Source organism: Bos indicus x Bos taurus, chromosome 8, assembly GCF_003369695.1.
Source record: "Bos indicus x Bos taurus breed Angus x Brahman F1 hybrid chromosome 8, Bos_hybrid_MaternalHap_v2.0, whole genome shotgun sequence".
NCBI classification, from domain to species: domain Eukaryota; kingdom Metazoa; phylum Chordata; class Mammalia; order Artiodactyla; family Bovidae; genus Bos; species Bos indicus x Bos taurus.
This window is the reverse complement of record NC_040083.1, coordinates 15,801,650-15,827,729: the sequence shown is the minus strand read 5'-3', so window position 1 is coordinate 15,827,729 and position 26,080 is coordinate 15,801,650. Positions and strand designations below refer to the sequence as shown.

Sequence of the window (26,080 nt, the reverse complement as noted above, 5' to 3'; positions counted from 1 at the left end):
TCGCAACCCCATGGACTATAGCATGCCAGGCTTCCCTGTCCATCACCAACTCCTGGAGCTTGCTCAAACTCATGTCCATCGAGTTGGTGATGCCATCTAACCATCTTATCCTCTGTCATCCCTTTCTCCTCCTGCCTTCAATCTTTCCCAGCATCAGGGTCTTTTCAATGAGTCAGTTCTTCTAATTAGGTGGCCAAAGTATTGGAGTTTCAGCTTCAGCATCAGTCCTTCCAATGAATATTCAGGACTGATTTCCATTAGGATGGACTGGTTGGATCTCCTTGCAGTCCAAGGGACTCTCAAGAGTCTGATTCATGGGAGAAATATCAACCTCAGATATACAGATAATACCACTCTAATGGCAGAAAGTGAAGAGGAGCTAAGGAGCCTCTTGACAGGGATAAAAGGGGAGGGTGAGAAAGCTAGCTTAAAATTTGACACTTAAAAAACTAAGATCATGACATCTGGTCCCATCACTTTATGGCAAGTAGAAGGGGAAAAAGTGGAAGCAGTGACAGAGTTATTTCCTTGGGCTCCAGAATCACTGTGGAGAGTGATTGCAGCCATGAAATTAAAAGATGCTTGCTCCTGGGAAAGAAAGCTATGACAAAAACCTAGACAGCATATTAAAAAGCAGAGACATCACTTTGCCAACAAAGGCCCATCTAGTCAAAGTTGTGGTTTTTCCAGTAGTCATGTATGAGTATGAGAGTTGGACAGTAAAGAAGGTTGAGCACTAAAGAATTGACGCTTTTGAACTGTGGTGTTGGAGAATACTCTTGAGAGTCCCTTGGACTGCAAGGAGATCAAACCAGTCAATTCTAAAGGAAATCAACCCTGAATATTCACTGGAAAGACTGATGCTGAAGCTGAAGCTCCAATACTTTGGCCCCCTGATATGAAGAACTGACTCACTGGAAAAGACCTTGATCCTGGGAAAGATCGAGGGCAAAAGGTGAAGGGGTTGGTACAAGATGAGATGGTTAGACAGCATCACTAACTCAATGGACATGAATTTGGGAGATAGTGGAGGACAGAGGAGCCTGGTGGGCTACAGTCTATGGGGTTGCAAACAGTTGGACACGGCTAAGCAACTCACACACACATGCATATTATAGATAATCCGTCTCAAACTGTGTTCTATAGAACAAATGGAGCTGATACGTACTGTGTACAAAGTTTTCATAGACTAATTAGATTATGAAAGGCCACACACCATATTTTCCTCTAATAGATTCACAATGCAGATTAAAATATTAGGGACTTCCTGGCAGACGGGTGGTTAAGACTCAGTGCTCCCAATGTAGGGGCACAAGCTCCATTCCTGGTGAGAGAACTGGATTCCATGTGCCACAACTAAGACCCAACAGGCAGATAAGTTAAAAAAATTACAAAAATAAATAAAATGAAGATGTTAAAAAAAAAAGATTAAAATGTTGAAATCTAAGTACTTTTGTAAGGAAGAAGAAAAAAAGAAGCCTGACTGAATGTTAACACAATGTTTTCCAGACTTATTTAGCTATGGAATACTTTAAAAAAAATGTAACACTGCTTTTCAGAATAGTAAACCATGTAAAATCATTTTGCTGTTCATTTGTCTTCTGTCATACAAAATGAAATTCTCTGGGACAAGGCACTCTTGGCATCAGTAATACAAAGCACGTACTCATCCCAATAGGTACAAATTAGTGAATAAAATACTACTATGAATATTTTAAAAACACTAGACTTATTTGGAGTTGTGTTCAGAAATGGTTTTGACTAGAAGCTCTGAACGTGACCTAAAAAGAGTTGAAGCTTTTACTTTTCAAACCAACTCGATCTTTTTATTGCTTGTTCACCCGTTTGTTTTGTTGGTTATAAGTTCAGTTCCTACATGGGTTGGTTAGATTGCTCCTGTCTATAAGGTATCTAAATCCTAGATTTCTGACCCATAAAATCACCATCACATACCTCATAAACACCTACAACTGATCTCCAGGAAAATAGAGGTGAATACCACTGCTTCCTCGCTAAATCTATACCTCTATTGCAAAACAAATAAAACAAACAAGTATGCTGCCACTTCAAAGGAAAAAGACCTCCCAGAAACAAACAAAAATTATGCATTATGACACATTTGTTTCTCCTAATTGGTGTGTGTGCCTGCTAAGTTGCTTCCGTCATCTCTGACTGGGAGTGGGTAGAAATGTGGGGATCAGAGACACAATCTATGAAGAAAGCATATTATTTTGTGGTTTGCAGTCAAGTGAGAAATACTCAGGGAATTTAAAAAATTACTAGTAATAAAGGGGGATATTAAAATTCCCACTTATTGATCTGAATTAAAAAATGCAGGCAATGTGAACTACAGCTATTTCTGGACAAAGGGTGAAACTAACATATTCAATGCTTTGTCTCACAACATTAAAAAAAAAAAATGAATAAATGCTGAAAATTAATCCCTGATCATTCTTATAGAGTCAGGAAGCACTTTGATTATCTCAACTTTATTTTACACTCACTACTATACCCAGTTATCCACTATTTTAAATGATTGCTTATTTCCTCCAGAATACACTAAAGCATACCCACTTCCAAATATTCTAGTTTAAATACATTTTGGAAAAATACACTTCACATTCATCAGAAAATTGTATCTGTATTACCTTCTGTAAAATGTACTATGGGTTTAGTTTTGAGATATGCTATGAATCCCACTTCAAAAGGGAAAATCCAGGGGCATGAATATATTCATTTCAAAAATAAAAATGAAATTCTCACAACAAAGAAAGACAAAACCATATACCTGAACACATTTCTTCTTTGATTAATTATTCAACAGTTACATTTTTGTGGCAGAATTGTTTCCCCATTCAGTAACTTTGAACCCAGTTCTACTCTGATTAAAAAACGTGGTAAATGTAAGGAAGCACTGAATATTACTTTTTAAATATTGCTGTAACTTGGTATAAGTGTAATTTAAATACAGCATTAAAATAAATGACATTTTCAGGTGTAATATGACATTGTTCCTATAAAATTCCAGTCTAAGTCATAAATCACAGCCTTTGAATCAAACACCTAGGTGCAATGAGGCATTTCTAGCAAATAACTCATTTTAACAATGAAAAACCCATTGACATGCAGGATTTTGCAATCAGAGGTTCTCAGCTGTTCACCTTAAAATTAAAATTTGAGTCAGGTAAGGACAAAATGAAGAAATCAGCATACCTCAGGTTTTATTTTAAACAAGGCACCTTCTGAATCTAATTAAAATTAGGTGTTTGTTTCTTTGTCTGAACCAGCAATTCCTATAATTGGGGTCCATTTAATTTGTTTGAGGAGGCCTTACAAATAGCTGTGAAAGAAGAGAAGAGAAGAGCAAAGGAGAAAAGGAAAGATATAAGCATCTGAATGCAGAGTTCCAAAGAATAGCAAGGAGAGATAAGAAAGCCTTTCTCAGCTCCTCAGTGATCAATGCAAAGAAATAGAGGAAAATAATAGAACAGGAAAGATTAGAGATCTCTTCAAGAAAATTAGAGATACCAAGGGAACATTTCATGCAAAGATGTGCTCAGTAAAGGATAGAAATGGTAGGGACCTAATAGAAGCAGAAGATATTAAGAAGAGGTGGCAAGAATACACAGAAGAACTGTACAAAAAAGATCTTCACGACCCAGATAATCATGATGGTGTGATCACTCACCTAGAGCCAGACATCCTCAAACGTGAAGTCAAGTGGGTCTTAGAAGGCATCACTATGAACAAAGCTAATGGAGGTGATAGAATTTCAGTTGAGCTATTTCAAATCCTGAAAGATGATGCTGTGAAAGTGCTGCACTCAATATGCCAGCAAATTTGAAAAGCTCAGCAGTGGCCACAGGACTGGAAAAGTTCAGTTTTCATTCCAATCCCAAAGAAAGGCAATGCCAAAGAATGCTCAAACTACCCCACAATTGCACTCATCTCACATGCTAGTAAAGTAATGCTCAAAATTCTTCAAGCCAGGCTTCAGCAATACGTGAACCATGAACTTCCAGATGTTCAAGTTGGATTTAGAAAAGGCAGAGGAACCAGAGATCAAATTGCCAACATCCGCTGGATCATTGAAAAAGCAAGAGAGTTCCAGAAAAACATCTATTTCTGCTTTATTGACTATGCCAAAGCCTTTGTGTGGATCACAATAAACTGTGGAAAATTCTGAAAGAGATGGGAATACCAGACCACCTGACCTGCCTCTTGAGAAACCTGTATGCAGGTCAGGAAGCAACAGTTAGAACTGGACATGGAACAAAAGACTGGCTCCAAATAGGAAAAGGAGTATGTCAAGGCTGTATATTGTCACCCTGCTTATTTAACTTATATGCAGTGTACATCAGGAGAAACGCTGGATTGGAAGAAACACAAGCTGGAATCAAGATTGCCGGGGGAAATATCAATAACCTCAGATATGCAGATGACACCACCCTTATGGCAGAAAAGTGAAGAGGAACTAAAAAGCCTCTTGATGAAAGTGAAAGAGGAGAGTGAAAAAGTTGGCTTAAAACTCAACATTCAGAAAACTAAGATCATGGCATCCGGAACCCATCACCTCATGACAAATACATGAAGATACAGCAGAAACAGTGGCTGACTTTATTTTTCTGGGTTCCAAAACTACTGTAGATGGTGACTGCAGCCATGAAATTAAAGACGCTTACTCCTTGGAAGGAAAGTTATGACCAATCTAGACAGCATTGAAAAGCAGAGACATTATTTTATCAACAAAGGTCTGTCTAGTCAAGGTTATGGTTTTTCCAGTGGTCATGTATGGATGTGAGAGTTGGACTATAAAGAAAGCTGAGCGCTGAAGAACTGATGCTTTTGAACTGTGGTGTTGGATAAGACTCTTGAGAGTAACTTGGACTGCAAGGAGATCCAACCAATCTATCCTAAAGGAGATCAGTCCTGAGTGTTCACTGGAAGGACTGATGTTGAAGCTGAAACTCCAGTACTTTGGCAACCTGATGTGAAGAGCTGACTCATTGGAAAAGACCCTGATGCTGGGAAAGATTGAGGGCAGGAGGAGAAGGGGATAACAGGGGATAAGATGGTTGGATGGCAGCACTGACTTAATGGACATGGGTTTGGGTGGACTCCGGGAGTTGGTGATGGATAGTTTGGCCTAGCGTGCTGCCGTTCATGGGGTCGCAGTTGGACATGACTGAGTGACTGAACTCACTGAACTGATAATTTGTTTTAATAAATATTTAGAGAAGTCTATATGTGCACAAAAGACTGAGTAGAATGAAAGATGAGTAAGATCAATCCCTGCAGTTAAAGAGCTGAAAAATCTAGAAATGAAGAAAAGTCATGTACATAAACAGCATAATATTCCTTTATACCATGACAAGTTACCAAAATTAAGGTATGAGGTGAGGGAGATATCATATACTTTTAAAGTAGATAGGCTTCACTAGGTAGAGGTGACCAAGGAGGTATTCAGGGGAACAGCTGCAGTATGACCAATTTGGATAGATGAATAAAATTATCAGGTATTTCTAAAGAAGTGAACAGTTCAGTTGCAGGATAGTGTGATGGCTTGAGGACTAGAATCACCTGAAAGGAAGAATGCAAAGAAACTGGAGTAAGAGGGTCTTAACTTCTAATTTGAGGAACTTGTACTGAGTTAGGCAAGGAGCTACTGTGGACTATTGCAGCATCCTGACTACAGGACAGACTGAAATGATGCTGTGCAATAGAAAGAAGAACAGGATGGTTATCAGGCTAGATGGGATGGCAGGAAAGAAGATGGAAACAAAAAGAAAGGTTTAAAGATCAAAGCAATAATCCAGACAAGATTTCAGGAGAGCATGAACTCTGACAGTGGTTATGACAGTGGAGAAAAGGGGATGGATGCTGGAAACTTCACAGAACTTAAAGCATTAAGACCTGGCTGCAGATTGTATATAGAAAAAGAGAGAGAAAGAAGCTGGCTCTAATACTCTGAATTTGGATACATATTGTAATACTATTAAGCAAAATATGGAATTCAAATGTATGAATTTATCCTCAGAAATAAGATAATGAGTTTGGTTCTGGATATTTTGAGTTTGGGATTGCTAATGGTACCTGGTAGAGAAGAGTACAAGGAATTATAGACATAGATTGGATTAACATATAAATGTGGAAGTCATCTATGTACAGGTGGTAGTTGCAATCATTGGGATAGATGAGACAGCACAATTAGGGTACAGGAAATCCTATACCTAGGGTTTTATAAGATAAAAGTGTTTTAACATCTACTTTTGATGGGATAGGGAGAAGATCAAGAAAAGAGAAGGGCCAATAAATGAGAAAGAAAGTAGCAAAGAAAAAGAAGATACCTACAAATTAAGAAGGAATATGTTAGACGCTTTTGAACTGTGGTGTTGGAGAAGACTCTTGAGAGTCCCTTGGACTGCAAGGAGATCCAAGCAGTCCATCCTAAAGGAGATCAGTCCTGGGTGTTGGTTGGAAGGACTGATGTTGAAGCTGAAACCCCAATACTTTGGCCACCTGATGCGAAGAGCTGACTCATTTGAAAAGACCCTGATGCTTGGAAAGATTGAGGGCCTGAGGAGAAGGGGATGACGCAGGATGAGATGGTTGGATGGCATCACCGACTCAATGGACATGGGTTTGGGTGGACTCCAGGAGTTGGTGATGGACAGGGAGGCCTAGGGTGCTACAGTTCATGGGGTTGCAGAGTCGGACATGACTGAGCAACTGAACTGAACTGAAACATATACTGAAGGATATCAAATATTATTGGGAACTACTTTAAAAAACAACATAATTACAGGGATATATTGCACTCCTGTGCCATGAGACTGAATATTTAAAGAATAGCTATAGATGTCAAATTTCTTCAAACTACAGTGTATGTTAAAATGCAATGCAGATCAAATACCAACAGGACTTTTCTAGAAATTTGATAAAATTATGAGGATAGTTTAACTTGCTAAACATAAAACCAGATAAAGGATAATACTGACAGTTTAAATGCAGTGAAAATGAAAATTTCTTAATAAGAGAAAGCAAAATAGGCAGCCACAGAAAGAGGAATGATGGAGGAGACTAAACCTAAGGACCAGAATTAAATCAAATGACCCAGGAACAGTATGGTTAATTAACTCATTGGTGGTTTTCATCAGAAACAGAGAATTCGATGTGTAATTGACATTAGTTAGTCCAAGGCCAATTTCTCATAAAATTTTAGACCTAGATTTGGTTTTTAAGATTTATATTGTTTTCAGGTATATAGATTTGCTGTCTGGCAGACCAACATTCTAATGGTAGAATCAGTGGGGTCACATCTCTAACATATGGGTTGTTGTGAAGATTAAATGAAATAATACATATAAAGTGCTTAGCACAATGTGTGGCACATAGCAAGTACTCAATATAGCAATGGGTATTATTATTACATGCAATAGCCCTTCCAATTTCAGATAAGGAATTTGAAGCTCTGGTAATTGACAAAGAACTAACAGGAGCTGGCAGAACAAGAACTAAAATCCAGAAATTCCCTGAGGTCACAGGCTATATTTAAACCCTAGTAAGCTTTTGGTCCTGCTTTATGAACTATGATCACCCTGCTGTGCATAGAATAGGAGCCCACGTAAAGGATAAAACAGAAGTTCAGCTTTTCTTTGCTGTTTTCCTCTAAGTTCTTTCACGTTATCTGGTTCAGCTATAAGTTAAGTGAGAATGGCACGTTTACACATTTAGTGATAGTTTTCTAAAATGGAAATTCAGATATAGTTGTTCTGTTGTTCCCTTCTATGTAGTTGGTATGTGTTGTTTAACAATAAAAGCGGTGTTCTTTTTTGTTATGTTAACATTAAATATTTAGACTACCCACCAAGTATTATTTGGAACTCAGCAATTTAAAAAAAAAAAAACATTAAAAGGTTCCTAAAAGAACTATTTAGAATCCCTCTAGTTAATAGTCACATACTATGTAATAGAGTTACAAACAGATCTTCCACTAGAGGGCTTTTGCTCTGGTTACAAATTCTTTCGCGGATTTCAGTGTGAGCAGTATGGATGCTTAGTTTTTTTTGTTTGTTTGTTTTTGTTTTTTAAATTTAAATTTTATTTTATTTTTAAGCTTTACATAATTGTATCAGTTTTGCCAAATATCAAAATGAATCTGCCACAGGTATACATGTGCTCCCCATCCTGAACCCTCCTCCCTCCTCCCTCCCCACACCATCCTTCTGGGTCGTCCCAGTGCACCAGCCCCAAGCATCCAGTATTGGGCATCGAACCTGGACTGGCATCTCGTTTCATACATGATATTTTACATGTTTCAATGCCATTCTCCCAAATCTTCCCACCCTCTCCCTCTCCCACAGAGTCCATAAGACTGTTCTATACATCAGTGTCTCTTTTGCTGTCTCGTACACAGGGTTATTGTTACCATCTTTCTAAATTCCATATATATGCGTTAGTATACTGTATTGGTGTTTTTCCTTCTGGCTTACTTCACTCTGTATAATAGGCTCCAGTTTCATCCACCTCATTAGAACTGATTCAAATGTATTCTTTTTAATGGCTGAGTAATACTCCATTGTGTATATGTACATCTGACTGGTATTCAAAGGAGGGCTACAGAAAGACGGTTGCAAAGGAGCCACGTCTACTGAATAGCTGAAATGCAAGCCACGCCTCCCCAAGCCACGCCCCCTCCACCATCCATCATGCAGCAAAAGCATGAGACACTATGATGGCAACAGGATATTAATTAATTAACCAACGTAAACAAGGCTTTATTTTTTTTCTCAAAAATAAATAAATAAAAGCACAGTTTATGTAAAGTCTCATCTTAATGGTTCCATCTATTTACAATTCACTAAACAATGTACCAGCCTTAGTAAGAGATGGATCCTCTAGTTTTGAGGCAGGTACCTACCTAAGGGAATGTTCCCTACTCTTAAAACAATCTAGTATAAATTCCCTCTGCACAATATCTTACGAAGGAGGCACAAAGTCACTGGAGGAAAACTTGTACTACATTTTATGATTTTGTAAGGCAGCTCTGCCTCTATCTTTAGAACACTCTCTGTGTTAAAGAGATCAACTTTTTTATTCATCCAACTTTCTATATAGCTTCTACCTTTGATCTTGGTTTTGCCCTGTGGAATTACACGGACTCACTCTGATCCCTTTAGCACACAACAATATCATGACTTCACTCCACACATATAGTCCTTCTTTTGGTTTAAATATTTCTTATTCCTCAGGGGAAAACGTTAGGATTTAAAATTTTATACCTAGGCCATTATTGTTTCTATTAACAAGCAACACAGTGATATTCAGAGAAAAAGTCAAAGTTCAGAAAATATTAAATCTATGTGTCATTCTTTAAAATACTATCTGCATCTATGTTTAAGTAGCTTGGTATTTAAGTTTCAAGAGTGGGGAGCTAGGTTGCAAACTTATGATAAATATCAAAATTGCTTAGTTATAAAGTTAAATCTAAAAAAATAGCTGAAGATGTGTTGACAGCATTAAAAGTGTGAAAAATTATTCTTAAACTAGAGTAAGATATAGAATAGAATATGATTTTAAAATATTTTAGAGTTCTATATACACATATTTAAAAAGAAAAGAATGGGGAAAATAAAAGTAGGCAAAATTTCTCCTCCTAACTATGGAGAAAGTTAAAACATATAATTTTGTTCTTATTTCATTAAAGAGGTGATTTAAAAAAAGTGGCCAAGTTCAAACTGTGTACACATATTTCCCAAAATGTTGAAAATAAAGCAAATAATCTTGGGTTATAGCAATAAATACATGGTACATTTCCAGTAAAAAGTCTCTGATAACTTTACAAGGAAAAATAAAATTCTAATATATATGGTTTACAAGAAAATCACTTAAAATAAAAGTAGAAACAAATATTAGAGTAGCAAAGAAGAACAAAAATTCCAGGAACGAGAGTACTAATTTTAGACAGAAAATCAGACACGTTGTGAACACACACAAAAAAGTCTATCTTAGTAAACATAAAATATCCAGTAACACAGTCACAGAACTTGAGAACTGAATAACTTAACATCAAAGTGTACACAATGAAACTGAAAAATACAATGATGATCAAACAGAAATACGTCATTAGTAGGAAAACTCAACACATTCTTTCTCAGTTTTTTAATAGACAAAGTAAAAATAAAAATCAAAAATTAAGTTATAGGAATTTAAACAAGATTAATAAAGTAAACATTGAACCACATACCACCCTAATAGATAATTCATCTCTTTTCATGTTTTCATAGTTCATTAATAAAAACTGATAACAGAAATAATTATAATTTAATTGACTTCCATAAAAGAACATCTTGTACAGACAAATGATCAAAAAAAGGCAATCAAAGAAAAATAACAAAAATTCCAACAACAGACAAAAATTACTTCTCAATTCTCTTAGGCTTAAAGCGAAAATCAAAACTACAGTTGCACAACTGCAGGTTGTATTAGAAGTGAAACCAATTAAAATATCTCTTAGAAAAACGAGATATTAACCAAATATACTCTCAGTTTCACATTTATACCTTTAAAAGCTTTTTAACAGACAATATAATAAAAGGAATAAAGGAAACTAAACTTTATATTAGAGAATTTGCAAACAATTTATTCAACAGATTCAATGAAAGAAGATTAAAAATTATTTATATTTATATATACACAGAAATCAATTAATTTAAATGTGAAAAAGGTTGAATTCATAAATTAATTAAAAATTGACTCTTCAAAAAAATAAAACTAAAACGGGTAATCTCCACGACGGAAGCTACTCAAAAATTAAAAGTGTAGATAGGCTTCTAACGTTAGAAAGGAAAAGGGAATAGATCTCATCTCTGTCATATATGAAATTATTAGTTCTATTTCTGAGGTCTAATGTCTTTTATAACCTAATATCTCATATTTCAATTACAGTGGCTTTATAATGTTATTTGATATTTGATAGGGTAAATCCCTGGGCTTCCCTGATGGCTCAGTAGTAAAGAAGCTGCCTGCCAATGCAGGAGACACAGGTTTGATCCCTGGGTCCAGAAGATCCCTTGGAGAAGGAAATGGCAACCCACTCCAGTACTCTAGCCAGAGAAATCCAATGGACAGAAGAGCCTGGCGGGCTATAGACTACGGGGTCACAAAAGGGTCAGACATGACTTAGCGACCAAACAGCAGGGTAAATCCCCACCTTAACAACTTAAAATACATTGAATATGACCATCCAGCTTTTATTTTTAGTAAATTTTAATTTTAAATTATTGAAAACCTCAATATTTATTGAGATTTTAACTGTGCAATAAATATATAAAATAATTTACATTTGTAAAGTTCATCTTTCCACACAGGAAATTAATTTGAGTACCAGTTTATTTCCACCTTCTTGTACATTTAACAAAAATGCTTTGTTCTTTCCCTATAACATTCACATATTTCTTACTACAGTTAACCCTTAAGTATGCGTTACACATTTTGACATCAAAATTTTTCCCATCACAATTTCTTGCTTATTTTTAATGGTATGTAGGGTTAGACTAACAAATCAAAAAGATAATAAAGCAACTTTACTAGTGAAACAAATCATATATATATATTTTTGACAAGTATCAGAATTTCAAGTTTGGCCATTATTTACTCATCACATTTCTTAAATTCCTATCATAGAAGATAATGAAAACACATAACACGGAGATCTCAATATACCATTGGAAAAGCTTTGATCAGGATTGAACAGTGGAAAGCTTGAGGATAGAGAGTAACAAGATCAAGAGATTAGCCTTGGAGAGAAAAATGTTCTATGATCAGAGAAAAATGGTAAAGGTCTGCCAGGATATCATCGAATTAGAGGGTGAAGGGGGCCTGCAAGTTGATGGACTTCAGAAAATGTGCTTAAAAGTAGTATGTGTAGGAGAGAAATTTTCCCTGTATAGAAGTCATTCACTGATAAACAATTCCAAGTAAAACTGAACTTTTAGAGGAACGATGTGGAAAAATTAATGTTTCTATTGAAATTAAAAATTATAAATACTTAAATTTTCTGAAATGTTAAAGGGATTTTACATATTTTCATGAGAAAGAAGTGAGAAATTATTCTCACTTACAAAATTAAATAACAAATAAGATTAATATTTTCAGCCATATCATACATTTGGAAACCTGCATAAAATGGTATCCTCAGTTCTAAGATATGGTACTCTCTTCCTTAATGTGTTTCAAAGGACATATTCCCACATAGGTATAGTAAAACTTTCTATTTGTGTAATGACTTTGTAAGGCTACTTGCAAAGTTCTATTATCTTTCACCATATTCTGTGAGATAAGTAAGGAAAAGGGGCCATTAACTCCATTTTACAGATGATACCATCAAGACACTCAATTCCAATGACCCTTAGCATGATTATGATGAAAAGGCACATTCTGAATTCTAGGCATCTTATCAAGAGGATGCTTCTCTTGCTTTAGTTATATGTCTAGCACTATCCTTTATACTAAAATGTTCTCTAATATTTTCAGTGTTAGTATTTAAGGTTTATATTTCATGAAAAAAATTTAGTACAAAACCATCCTTATACTGTCAAATTCAAACCCCATGCTAATAATGTCTATATAACTATCTCTTATATATGACATCTTTTTCATGGAACTCGGCATGGAAAAAAGCTGAAAAATTGCATTATTTGGAAAGAAGGTCATGCCAATTGCATTGCTGTGAATATTAATAACAAGCCTCCCATTTCAATGGAAAATATCTTAGGGTCATCCAAATCTGGAATGATCTCTTTAGTCTTTTAGAACAAATTAAGGGCTGGGGCTTCCCTGGTGGCTCAGATGGTAAAGAATTCACTGCAATGCAGGAAACCTGGGTTCAATCCCTGGGTTGGGAAGATCCCCTGGAGAAAGGCATGGCAACCCACTCCAGTATTCTTGCCTGGAGAATCCCCACGGGCAGAGGAGCCTGGGGAGCTACAGTCCATGGGGTTGCAAAGAGTTGTAGATGACTGAATGACCAAGCAGCAGCATACTTCTCTTAAGACAGATACTGTGACAGCTTAAGTATGTATGTTTCATATCTCCATTAATATAAACGACATGTATACTCTAAACAACATATATATCTTTGTCCTCTACTTCATCCCTTGTTAAGAAAAAAATGATAGACAACCTGACTGAACAAACTTGAGCTAAAGTGAGTTTGGGCAGCTAAACATATTCTACTTCCTATTCACAGAATTTTTATACTATAGAGGCCATTAGAGTCTTAAGTTACATTATCAGAAGTTTAAGTATATCTGGGGCAGAGGAAAGGCACTCCCTAAAACACCCAACATACAATCCTATGGGGAACAGAGCTGCCAATGGCCTGCGGAGCAACATGCCTGTTTTATTGTGACTACTGTGATCCATTCCTCACCCACGATTCTGCCTCTGTGAGAAAGACACACTGCAGTGGTAGGAAGCACGAAGAGAATGTGAAGGACTACTATCAGAAATGCATAGAAGGGCAGGCTCAGAGCCTGATTGATAAAAACAACAGCTATTTCAACAAGGAAAGATACCTTTTATTCCATTCTCTGCTCCTCCTCCTGCAGGGGCAATGATCCCACCTCCCCCCAGTCTCCCAGGACCTCCTGCCCAGGGATGAAGCTAGCACCCCACATGGGGGTCCCTCCCATGATGCCAATGATGAGCCCTCCTCCTCCTGGGATCATGCCAGTGGGACCTGCTCCTAGAATGAGGCTGCCTATGGGAGGCCACATACCCATGATGCCTGGACCCCCAGTGATGAGACCTTCTGCCTGTCTCATCATGGTGCCCACCTGGTGAGGAAAGACCTGACTAGAAAGATAAAGAGATTGGAGAGCCTCTTCATATCAATTTTACATTACTTGCTTTATGTAAAGCATGATCTTCATCAGAAGATCATGGTGCTGTGACTTGGGGTGTTTCCTAAGAGAATAACAAGGAAAACGTGTTCCCCCTTCCTATCAAAATGAGAGTAGTTTTGGAGGGAAGTAATGCGACCCCCCCAAAAAAAAAGTAATTTTCATTTGTATTGTGAAATGTGAAAATACAATTTTCAACTCTTTAAAAAACAATCCTGTGGGAAATCATGTAATCAACACATATATAAAAGCCTGACTTGATTAAAAAGGAAAACCAAAATGATAGGTATCACTATAGAATAGTTGGGTGAGTATAAGTTTGACCTGCAGGGTTACTTCCATTTAATGCATATTAAAAGTTCCTGTGCTGATTCAGTCAGTGAAGGTAGGTTTCTTATTTAACAATGCTAGTGTTGAGAAAGCAATTTTTATAAACAAACTAGAATTAGAGATCAGGACACAATCAGCTTTGGAATACCAACCTGGGAGATAGTTATTAATCATCGAAAAGAAAAAGCCAAATAATAAGCTTTCTAGAGCTACTCTAGACCATGGTGTTACTTAGAACACCTCCTCCCCTCAGCCAAAATATTTGTTGTTCAGTAATTCAGTTGTGTCCAACTCTTTGTGACCCCATGGACTCTTAGCATTCCAGGCTTCCCTTTCCTTCACCATCTTCCAGAGCTTGCTCAAACTTATGTTCATTGAGTCGGTGATGCCATCCAACCATCTCGTCCTCTATCGTCCCCTTCTTATCCTGCCTTCAATCTTTCCCAGCATCAGGGTCTTTTCTAATGAGTCAGTCCTTTGTAATAGGTGACCAAAATACTGGGGGTTCATGTCCAGCATCATTCCTTCCAATGAATATTCTGGACTGATTTCCTTTATGATTGACTGGTTTGATCGCCTTGCAGTCCATGGAACTCTCAAGGGTCTTCTCCAACACCACATTCCAAAAATATCAATTCTTTAGTGCTCAGTCTTCTTTATGGCCCAACTCTCACATACATAAATGACTATTGGAAAAACCATAGCTTTGACTAGATGGACCTTTGTTGGTAAAGTAATGTCTCTGCTTTTTAATATGCTATCTAGGTTGGTCATAGCTTTTCTTCCAAGGAACAAGCATCTTTTAATTTCGTGGCTGCAGTCACCATCTGCCGTGATTTTGGAGCCCAAGAAAATAAAGTCTGTCATTGTTTCCCATCCATATGCCATGAAGTGATGGGACCAGAGCCCAAGAAAAGAAAACCTGTCACAGCTTCCACTTTTTCCCTTTTGCCATGAAGTGAGGGGACCAGATGCTATGATCTTAGTTTTTTGAATGTTGAGTTTTAAGCTAGCTTTTTCACTCTCCTCTTTTGCCTTCATCAAGAGGCTCTTTAGTTCTTCCTTTTCTGCCATAAGAGTGGTGTCATCTGCATATCTGAGGTTATTGATATTTCTCCCGGCAATCTGGATTCCTGCTTGTGCTTCATCCAGCCTGGCATTTTGCATGATGTACTCTGAATATAAGTTAAATAAGCAGAGTGACAATATACAGCCTCGACATACTGCTTTCCCAATTTGGAACTAGTCCATTGTTCCATGTCTGGTTCTAACTGTTGCTTCAACATGTACACATACAAATGTGCACAATTACATATATTAACACATACATGTTAACATATATTAACATATATCAACATATAACATATTACATATATTATACATATATAATATGATTTGTGGGAAGATATTTTTTAGGAAAAATAAGGTGCAGAGTACATTTTACTTTAGAAAATACCTTTGCAACATTGTACCTATCTACCTATCTATCTTCCTAAACTCAATTTGATTCATGTGGCTATTTATTCATAGGAAAAATCTTTGAAGTTTTACCCAAAACCCTCTAGAGTAATTCGACCTGAAGATGTATACTTCTTCTGGTGAAAGTATATTTTCCTATGCTGAAAAGGAAGTTTAATGTATTTGATATACTCAGACCAGTGATTGAGTTTGGATCAGATGTTAATCTTTATTTTTCAAGTTTCTTAGAATAACTGTGGCTATAAATGTGTTTAATAGGCTTACTACACATGAACTGCAACAAGAATTATTTAAAACTAAAAATAAAAGAAGAAGGAAAGTAAGAGGATAGTCTTTCTTTTTTTCTTCTTTTTTTTCACAATCATGTGCTTTACAAAAGAAGATTCCTTAAAATAATGGGCCATAAGAGATTTTTCTAGATTGAAGTAGGTTGATTGAATAATCAAATTCCACAGCCTAATGGAAATAATAAACCTGCTAAAGCCCAACTTTGCAAAAAAAAAAAAAAAAAAAAACCCACTTGAGTTTATTGAAGAGAATTTTGTATCAATGCTAAATGAGATAGCAAGCATGCAAGAATAATTACTTTTACTTACTGTTCTCATTAAAGAAAAAAAATGAGTTATCATTCTTTTAGTCAGAAATAAAAATTCTTTCCCTATCATTACCATTAACTTGACTTGTTTTATAATTTAGAGAAGAAATCCTTTAAAATTCTTTCTTGAAGTAAAAGAAGGAATAGGCAATTTGAATCAAACAAAAGGGGGCACTTTTTCTTTGATCTAACAATTATCTTAAGTTTTTGACAAAAGTGCTACAAATTATCCTGATGGGAAGGGCAGTGTTTGGGTGCCGTGACTATTATGCTTCAATTTAACATTCACTTTCAGACATGAAAAAATCTGACTATAAAGACAAGGGGGAAAAAAAATGTTCTGTTTTCTCACTGTGGGAAGAAATGGAAGTTGACTAAAAGTGAGTACTACTTGAAGCCCCTGTCCTCATGGACCTTACAAACTTGTGGTTAGGAAAGTAAAGGGTTTGGCATGTTGGTAACATCTTTTTGAGTTCTCATGACACAGTGACTTCCATGCTACTATTTTCAAAATATGCAGAGAGACGTTGGTTTCTGGGAAGATGGAATGGACGTACTTTCTCCTGTTTCTCTCACTAAGTGCAACTAAAATCCCATAGCGTATACACAAAGTGAACACAAAATTTTGAAGGGCAAGATGGGTTTTCTTTTCCCTAATATATGCACATTTGGAGCTGAAGAACCCAGTAGCATGGGAACACCAACAACAGGTACAGACCAAAATAGTGCCAACAGAAGCCTCCCCTCAGGGATGCAGGGGACACAGGTTTGATCCCTGGCCAGGGAACTAAGATCCCATATGTCAAGGAGAAACTAAGCCAGTGAGCCACAACTAGAGAGGCTGTGTGCTGTAGTGAAAGATCCCGCCTGCCACAACTAGGACCCAATCCAGGCAAATAAATTAAATATTTCCTTTTTAAAAGTTTGCCCTCCAGTGAAAGGGCCAGGCAAGGAGCAGCTGAGCAAGACAGGAAATTTGAAGAAAATAATGGTTCTGCTCCAGGCAAAGACTACGGAAAAACCTCTGGCCCCATCTGTACTCATGCCAGCAAGGGCTGAATGCGGAGGCCAGGCGGCTAGCCCAGAGGGACTGTAACAAAGCCAACACCCTCCCCAGAGAGGAGTCAGACAGGGAGCTGACCCCATCTCTATCAGTCAGTAAGGAGAGGCCAGTGGAGACCCTGTGAGGAGTTGGTTCTTCCACCCACACTGGGAAGTAATGAGGTGCTTTTCCCCTTTGAGGGGTTGTCAGAGGAGGACTGGGGAGAGTCAGGACATCTACCATTAACCAGTGGTGGTGAAGCCATGCCTACCATGGTGTCAGTGGAGAACAAGTGGGGAACAGGAACGCCCATCTCCATCTACAGGGGAGGAACCTCCCTACCCAGTGAATATATGCCTAGAGGTCACCTCCACGTAGAAGTAATAAGGTGCCTTCTCCCTTTCTCTAAGGGTAAACACAGATTAAAAAAAAAAAAAAAGGAATTTTGCCTGGCGCAAAAAGGGAGACTTTTCCATTCCCCTCCCCTTGCTTAGAGAATTTGCTTTAGAAAACTTTTATTTGTGATACTTTTCCTGCCCCTTTGAGCAATATGTACATCTTTTTGAAAGCTAAATAAGCCTCTTGCCAGTGTTGAAGAACCTAGGAACTTTTTTTCACAAGGACCTGGCTGCCCTCTCTTTGAAACTAAATCATCAAAGAAGATAACATCTCTATCCCCAATTTCCATAGAAGGACAGAAGCCTGAATTTCTCAGGATGGTGCAAAGCTACCTCCTGTCCTATAGATATGAGAAGTTTAATTCTCATTTGGATAAAGGCACTTAGGAAACACAGATTGTCACCCTAGTTATCAGGCCGATGTAGGATGAACTCTGTGTGACAGATATTAAGTCCTCTTATGTGAGAACTGGTTATCATTTATCCTGAAAACATGCAGGCTATGGATTGTATCTCCTGGTTATACAAAAGGCTGAGATTTCTTTCTGTTTTTGCAGTCTCAGAAGATTGCCTGTGATACGCATCACAGTCTGGTTTCAATTATTCAGTGACAAAACTGTTGTCTTGTCTCTCTTTGGGGAGAATTTTTTCTGGGTTGGCAGAATATTTTATTATTGATTATATTTTACTAAGAGTAAAAATGATTCTGCTAACATCCTGATGTTGAAGGGGCTCAGAGCAATCCTCCTCCCGAGTGTCCCTTTTGCATACGAATTACACTGACCTGAAGTTGACAAAGACTGACAAAGTTGACATTGACAAAGACTCAGGAAAAAGGTGTTTTGTTTTGTTTTTCACCTTCGCCTTAACTGGCTAAAATAATTTAGATAGATGACCTGGTACAGGGAGAAAACTATCACAAGAGATTAAAAAAAACATGGGCCAGGTGTGGTAAGCTAGGGGGAAGCCAGCAGGGCCTATTTGTTCAAAGTCCTCTCTGTGTCTACTGTCTCTGAATGGCAAGGTGAGCATTTGTTTACCAAATATTTGCTCTTTCCATCTTTTTGTGAATTGTCTTCCTTTCTCTTGAAACTACACACTCCCACCCCTTTTTCCTTAGCTCAGAATGGCATATGAGCCTCAACTGCTTGCCTGTTAGGGAACCTCTCATTGTCTCTGTGGATTTCCTGTACATACATCATTTTTTCTTTTCGTTACTCTTAGGTCAATTTAACTAACAGACCAACCAAAAGAACCTAGAAGGGTAGAGGAAAATTTTCCTCCCCTACAATAAATAAGTTAATGTATTATCTATAAAATAAAGTAATATAACAGCACACTAATATATATTAATAACAGGGAAAATAAATCTCAAAATTTAAAAATAAATCAGAGACAGAGAGGGATATATAATGATAAAAGGGTCAGTTCTTCAAGAAGGTGTAGCAATCTGAAAAGTGCCTACCTATGCGTGCATGCTCAGTCGTGTCTGACTTTTTGCAACCCTATGGACTGTAGCCCACCAGGATCCTTTGTCCATGGCATTTTTCAGGCAAGGATACTGGAGTGGGTTGTCATTCCCTTCCCCAGGGGATCCTCCCAACCCAGGGACTGAACCTGCATCTCCTGTGTCTCCTGCATTGGCAGGCTGATTCTTTACCACTGAGCCACCTGAGAAGCCCTATAACAAATACCAGAACTGCAGAAAAGCACAGAGATTATGGGTAAGATTGTATATCTGAAGTTGATCTCATTGAAGAAATAACAGACCAGAAAAAAGAGTGGAAGAGAGGATGGAATGTTAAAGCAAGAGGAGATCTTGATTCATATGTAAGTTCTATCACTAAATAGCTATGTGATAAATAAGCTTGGACAATTCGCTTATCTTTCTGAACCTCAGTTTCTGCATTTTTGGTAAAATCTACAGTTACATAGATGACTCACAAGTTTCTTTCCAGTCTAAAATTTTAGATCTCTCTGAGATCATGTAATTTTGTGTGTTCTGGAAATGGATAATTTTGAGAACAAGCACAAATACTTATAATGAGAGTTTTTAAAGTAGTTTTTTTTTACATTCTTAAAAGAATTTTGGAAATGGTTTATACAGAGATAATAATATAGATGGAATGGAAGTTAAGAAATCATAGTCAACAAGTTTTGAAACAAACCACATTGTAAATATCTTACTCTGAAAATAGCATACCACTTTTGAAATGGCCTTAGCATATACTAAAGAACACCCTGAGCATAATGCCAAAATTCACATATGAATAGTAAATTATTTTTAAAATGGGAACTATGGTTGAGAGAAATCAGCAGATTGTACTTCCATTCTAAGCCAACATTATTCTGACCTTGAATCATGAGTTATATTTCAAGAAAAATCCAGTCAAATTAGAGCAATCAGTGAAAATACATGTTCTATTTTACTACATATAGCATTATATATAGTATGTATGTACTCACAGACGTATATTATGCCATAATATATATATATCATAGTAGATACATATTATGCAATATAATAGTATCAGAAAATGCTACTCTATTAAAAACCTTAGAGGAACTTCCCTGCTGGTCCAGTGGTTAAGACTTAGTGCTTCTGCTGCAGGAGGAACAAGTTCAATCCCTGGTTGGGAAATAAGATTCCACATGCCCCACGGCCAATAAGTTAAATGAATAAATGGGCCAAAATACTTTAAAAATTTTATAAATAATTTCATTCAACACCTACTTTATACCAGTGAGGAGATTAATAACAGCATTTGAGTGACATAGTGAGCAATATACAAAATGAGGGGGATCTTGGTATTTCATTACATCCATATCAGTTCAGTCACCCAGTCGTGTCTGATTCTTTGCAACCCCATGGACTGCAGACGCCAGGCCTCCCTGTCCATCATCAACTCCTGGAGTTTACTCAAACTCATGCCCACTGAGTCGGTGATGCCATCCAACCATCTCATCCTCTGTCGTCCCCTTCTTTCACCTTCAATCTTTCCCAGCAACAGGGTCTTTTCAAATGAGTCAGTTCTTTGCATCAGGTAGCCAAAGTATTGGAGTTTCAGCTTCCACATCAGTCCTTCCAATGAACATTCAGGACTGATTTCCTTTAGGATGGACTGGTTGGATCTCTTTGCAGTCTGGGGACTCTCAAGAGTCTCCTCCAACGTAACAGTTCAAAAGCATCAATACTTCAGTGCTCAGCTTTCTTTATAGTCCAACTCTCTCATCCATATACAACTACTGGAACAACCATGACTTTTACTAGGTAGACCTTTGTTGGCAAAGTAATGTCTCTGCTTTTGAATATGCTGTCTAGGTGGGTCATAACTTTTATTCCAAGGAGCAAGCGTCTTTTAATTTCATGGCTACAGTCATCATCTGCAGTGATTTTGGAGCCCCCCAAAATAAAGTCTGTCACTGTTTCTATTGTTTCCCTGTCTATTTGCCATGAAGTGATGGGACCAGATGCCATGATCTTAGTTTCCTGAATGTTGACTTTTAAGCCAATTTGTTCACTATCCTCTTTCACTTTCATCAAGAGTCTGTCAGGAATATGGTCAAGTCAAGATGTAGCTGCTGCTATGCTGTGGTCAGTCATTTCTGACTCTTTGTGACTATATGGATTGTAGCCCATTAGGCTCCTCTGTTCATGGGATTGTCCAGGCAAGAATACTGGAATGGATTGCCATTTCCTCCTCCAGGGAATCTTCCCAATTCAGGGATTGAACCTGCGCCTCCTGGTTCTCCTGCACTGCAGGCAGGTCTTTACCACTGAGCCATCGGAGAAGCCCTCAAGATGTATCAGTTCAGTCACTCAGTCGTGTCCGACTGTTTGCGACCCCATGAATCGCAGCATGCCAGGCCGCCCTGTCCATCACCAATTCCCGGAGTTCACCCAAACTCACATCCATCAAGTCAGTGATGCCATCCAGCCATCTCATCCTCTGTCGTCCCCTTCTCCTCCTGCCCCCAATCCCTCCCAGCATCAGAGTCTTTTCCAATGAGTCAACTCTTCGCATGAGGTGGTCAAAGTACTGGAGTTTCAGCTTCAGCATCATTCCTTCCAAAGAAATCCCAGGGCTGATCTCCTTCAGAATGGACTGGTTGGATCTCCTTGCAGTCCAAGGGACTCTCAAGAGTCTTCTCCAACACCACAGTTCAAAAGCATCAATTCTTTGGCGTTCAGCCTTCTTCACAGTCCAACTCTCACATCCATACATGACCACAGGAAAAACCATAGCCTTGACTAGACGGACCTTGTTGCCAAAGTAATGTCTCTGCTTTTCAATATGCTATCTAGGTTGGTCAAAACTTTCCTTCCAAGGAGTAAGCGTCTTTTAATTTCAAGATGTGTATTGGGTGTTAATTTAGAGTAACTTAAATAAATGGTGCCACGTTCCCTGTATTCAAAATAATTAAACAAAAGAAGCTGGCATTTAAAAATAAAAGTTCTATAAGCTATGTGTTAGCATGAAAAGTAAGTAACAAGTAAGTATTTTCAGAACAACTATCAAACCTAACTTCCTCATGTTTCAACTTGCTAAAAAAAAAAAAGAATACATAGTTATTATTTTCCTCTATAAATAGGTGGAAAAAATAAAGCAGAAAAAAATAAATGGATGTTTCAAGTCATTATAGTACATATATTGATTTTCATGGGGCATTAGAACAGATGCACATTTCTTTCTTTGAGAGTACAGTTTCATTAAATCTTAAAAGTACACTGTAGGATATTGACAAATGCCCAATGAGAAATTCTGTCAACAAGCGTTTTTTGACCACTTAACTCTGCAGGGCACTATACTAAACACAATGAGACGTCACAAAAGAAATGCAAGGCATGGCCCTTGGGTTTATGGAAATTAAAAACAAAGACTTGTGCATATGCAAGGCATGGCCCTTGGGTTTATGGAAATTAAAAACAAAGACTCGCGCATACTTTAGAATTTAAGATAATCTGTTGTAGTAGGTGAGCAAAGAAACATTATTATTTCCTTCACTCAGTCAAGAGGTAAATATATTCCTAGCTATTCTCAGCAGTAAGTTAAACGATTCCTCTTACTTGCATTATATTCTTGTAACCATATTTTTAGTAGTTCCTCCTGGAAATTAAATAAATGTTAAATGAAGAAAGTCTCTTCTCAAATTCAAACAACAGAATCAATTAAGATGGCAGGAATTAAAAATCCCAGGGTTTGGAAGCAGTCCAACTTGGGGCCGAATGGCATTTTCACCATTTTCACCATGTAGCCTGGGGAACCTAACATCCCCTCTGATCTCAGATCTCATTTTCCTCATTTCTTAAACCAGGCTCATAAAAGGCCAACCTAAGAGCATTATTGTAAAAAGTGAATTATACATAATTACATATTAAAGTGTTTAGTATACTACCTAGTACATAATAGTTGCTTAGTAAATTTTAGGCATCATTAAAATTAATAATAACAATACGACTGTTATTTATAAAATTTGGCAGACTATAATAAGGAACATTTATATTTAGGTATGGTTTCCACTGTACTATTGGAATATGACAATAAAATGGGATTAAAAAAACCCTAAAATATGCAGAAATGTTTCCCTATTTTCTCAACACCTTCTTAATACACTATATCCAGTTTTTCAGAATAAAGAGACTACTTTCAGGTCCCTTGTTTTATCTGCCTAGATAAAATATAGACACATGCCGGGAGCTGGCATACTGCATATTGAGTGCATATTGCATATTGAGTGCAGCACTTTCCACAGCATCATCTTTCAGGATCTGGAATAGCTCAACTAGAATTCTATCACTGCCGGGAGCCAGTGTGAGGCACTCCACCCGTGGCAAAGGTCATGAGGAAGGAGGCTCGGCATACACAAAGGCGGGATTGAGCCTCAGGAGTCCCCCTGGAAATTCTTGAGCATCTACCCCCAAAACCAGAGTCTGCCTACTTTCTGCTTTGTGCTTTCACCTACACCTCTGACTTTATGGGGGGCTGTCCCCCACTACCTCTCTCTGAAAAAAGAGTTAGCAACAACTCCAGTTAATAATTCCTGGGTGTGACAGTGTTTCAACCTACAAACTCCTTTGGAAATCCTCTAGCCTGCCTGAATAGGTTTTTCCGGCCACATGTGATTGTTCAGAGCCTCCCAACTGTGAGAGGCAGGAGATGTTCTAAACTGTCTAAACACAGATTCTTTTGAGTAGTTAAAAGATTGATTAGAAATTGTATTGGTGAAGGGTTTTTCACTTATTGGGCCAATGTTTGCTGCTAAGTCTCCATACCCCTTACCTACTGTGTCCTTGGCAGTGTATTGATTGATATAATGGGTGTATAGAAATGTAAGTAGTAGCCTCAATGTTTGTAACCTTGGACCCTTGAGTTAATTCTTTTCTTGATTGAGCCCACCTCACCTTTGCCCTATAAGAATACAGCTTTGTCCAGTGCTTTTTGGAGGCTGGCGCCTGACTTTAGAATAATCACCTTTAGAGAAAAATAAGTTTCTTAAAATGTTAACAGGCCTCCGGGCCAGAAGATGATGCAAATCACCTAAACTTTTGCATATGATAAGTTTGCAGGAAGAAAGCCTGGCTTACTGCATGACTCTACCCCTTCTCCCATTATCCTCTATGCACAACTTAAGGTATAAAAACTACTTTGGAAAATAAAGTGCGGGCCTTGTTCACTGAAACTTGGTCTCCCCATGTCGCTCTCTCACTCTGGCTGAGTCTCCATCTGGAGCACGGAACCCACCATGCTTACTAATTATGCCTGAGCTTCTAAGATCTGACCAGGGAGGCCTCAGTGTCTCTTCTCCTTTGGGAGAATGGAAGGACGCCTGCGGCCTACGTAAGTGGTGCAAACTTCTTGTCTTGAAGTTTTATTGGTCTCCCGCGTAAACCAAGCTACTCAGCCTCTTTTCTCCACTGAATTTCCTCACTGAGCTATCCTCATTCTATTGCTCTTTATATCTTTGATAAATATTTAAATAAATAGGTCGCCTATGCCGTCTCTCCTTCAAATACCCTGGATCAGCCGGGGCTGGACCCCGGCAGACACATGTATTTATTTCACATCTAGTACAAAGAATATATCATCATGACACTCAATGAAGAAAAATCATAGAGTTTGTAGCAATTGATGACTTTCAGCAACACTTTAAATCCCATGAGAGGGCTCACTTCCAACATACCCACCTTGTAACTTATCTATAAAGGTTCCAGGAAATCTGCCCTTTTACTGAAGGACAATTTTACTTTTGGCTAGAAGATAACGTTCCCTGAAGGCTGCCACTCAAACAACAACTTTACAAACAACCAATAGGAACACCAAGTCTAATACATACGTTCATGTAGAACCTAACTTCTACAGTTTGCCACCGACTACACTCCATTATTTGTCCTGGACAATGATACTTCTTCCTCTCAATTTTATGTCAAAATAGTTGTGAAAATAGGTTTATATACAGCCTATGGAAACTAATGAAATTTTTTGGTCTTGTTTTAGAGGCACTTGAGATTACTTAGCTGTTTCTAGATTTAAAGTGGCATCTGTACAGGTGTTACAGACAGGAATCTGTTGCCTCCTTAATGCAAGGTAGAGTTCTAGGACGTGGGAACTTAAAGTAGGCAAGTTTTCTCATGCAGATTTCTTTAGTAATGTAATAGGCTGAAATTAACAAATAAATAGATGAAATAATAGGTTAATAATGTAATTTCAGGTAGTATCATGAAGAAAAGGAAGCAACAATAATGGGATAAGAATGATGAAATATGGGGGAGGGGGCTGTACATTTAATGGGGTACTTTTGGAAAGTTTCACTGAGGAAATGATGTTTGAGCATAAACATAAAATGATATAAAGCAGCCAGCCACAAGGATAGGAAAAGAACATTCCAGACAGAAGGAAGAACAAGCATCAAAGAACATGATACACTTGAGAAACTAAAACAATTCATTAAAATGAAACTAATAGAGTAAAAATCTTAATTCTTTTAGGTTAATTAAGGCAATATGAAATTTTTATTGTAGAAAATTTGGAACATACAGCAAAGTATAAAAATAAACATTTTACATAAACTATTTTAAAAGTTTTCGTATTTGGGTATATATCTTTCAAGAATTTTTAGATACATAGAAAAGGGAAAAGCATAAAATACCCTACTGTGTATAATTTTTATTCTACCTTTTTTCAAAACTTAATTGATTAGGAGGACCTAATCTATTCAGTCATTAAAGTAATTCATAGACATAGTTTATAGGGGCTGCGTGTTATTCCCTCACACAAAAGCAGTGTCTTTTATGTAATCAACCATCCATGTTGGATCTTTAGGTTGTTTTTAT

At 37.5% G+C, this 26,080-nt stretch overlaps 1 protein-coding gene and 1 pseudogene across 2 annotated transcripts in view; one reads left to right on the top strand and one right to left on the bottom strand.

Moving 5' to 3' along the window:
- Window positions 1–26,080, bottom strand: part of LINGO2 (leucine rich repeat and Ig domain containing 2) — a 1,450,974-nt gene that overhangs the window by 302,956 nt on the left and 1,121,938 nt on the right. The gene's annotated exons all lie outside the window — the stretch shown is intronic.
- LOC113896939 lies at window positions 13,298–13,951 on the top strand (annotated as a pseudogene).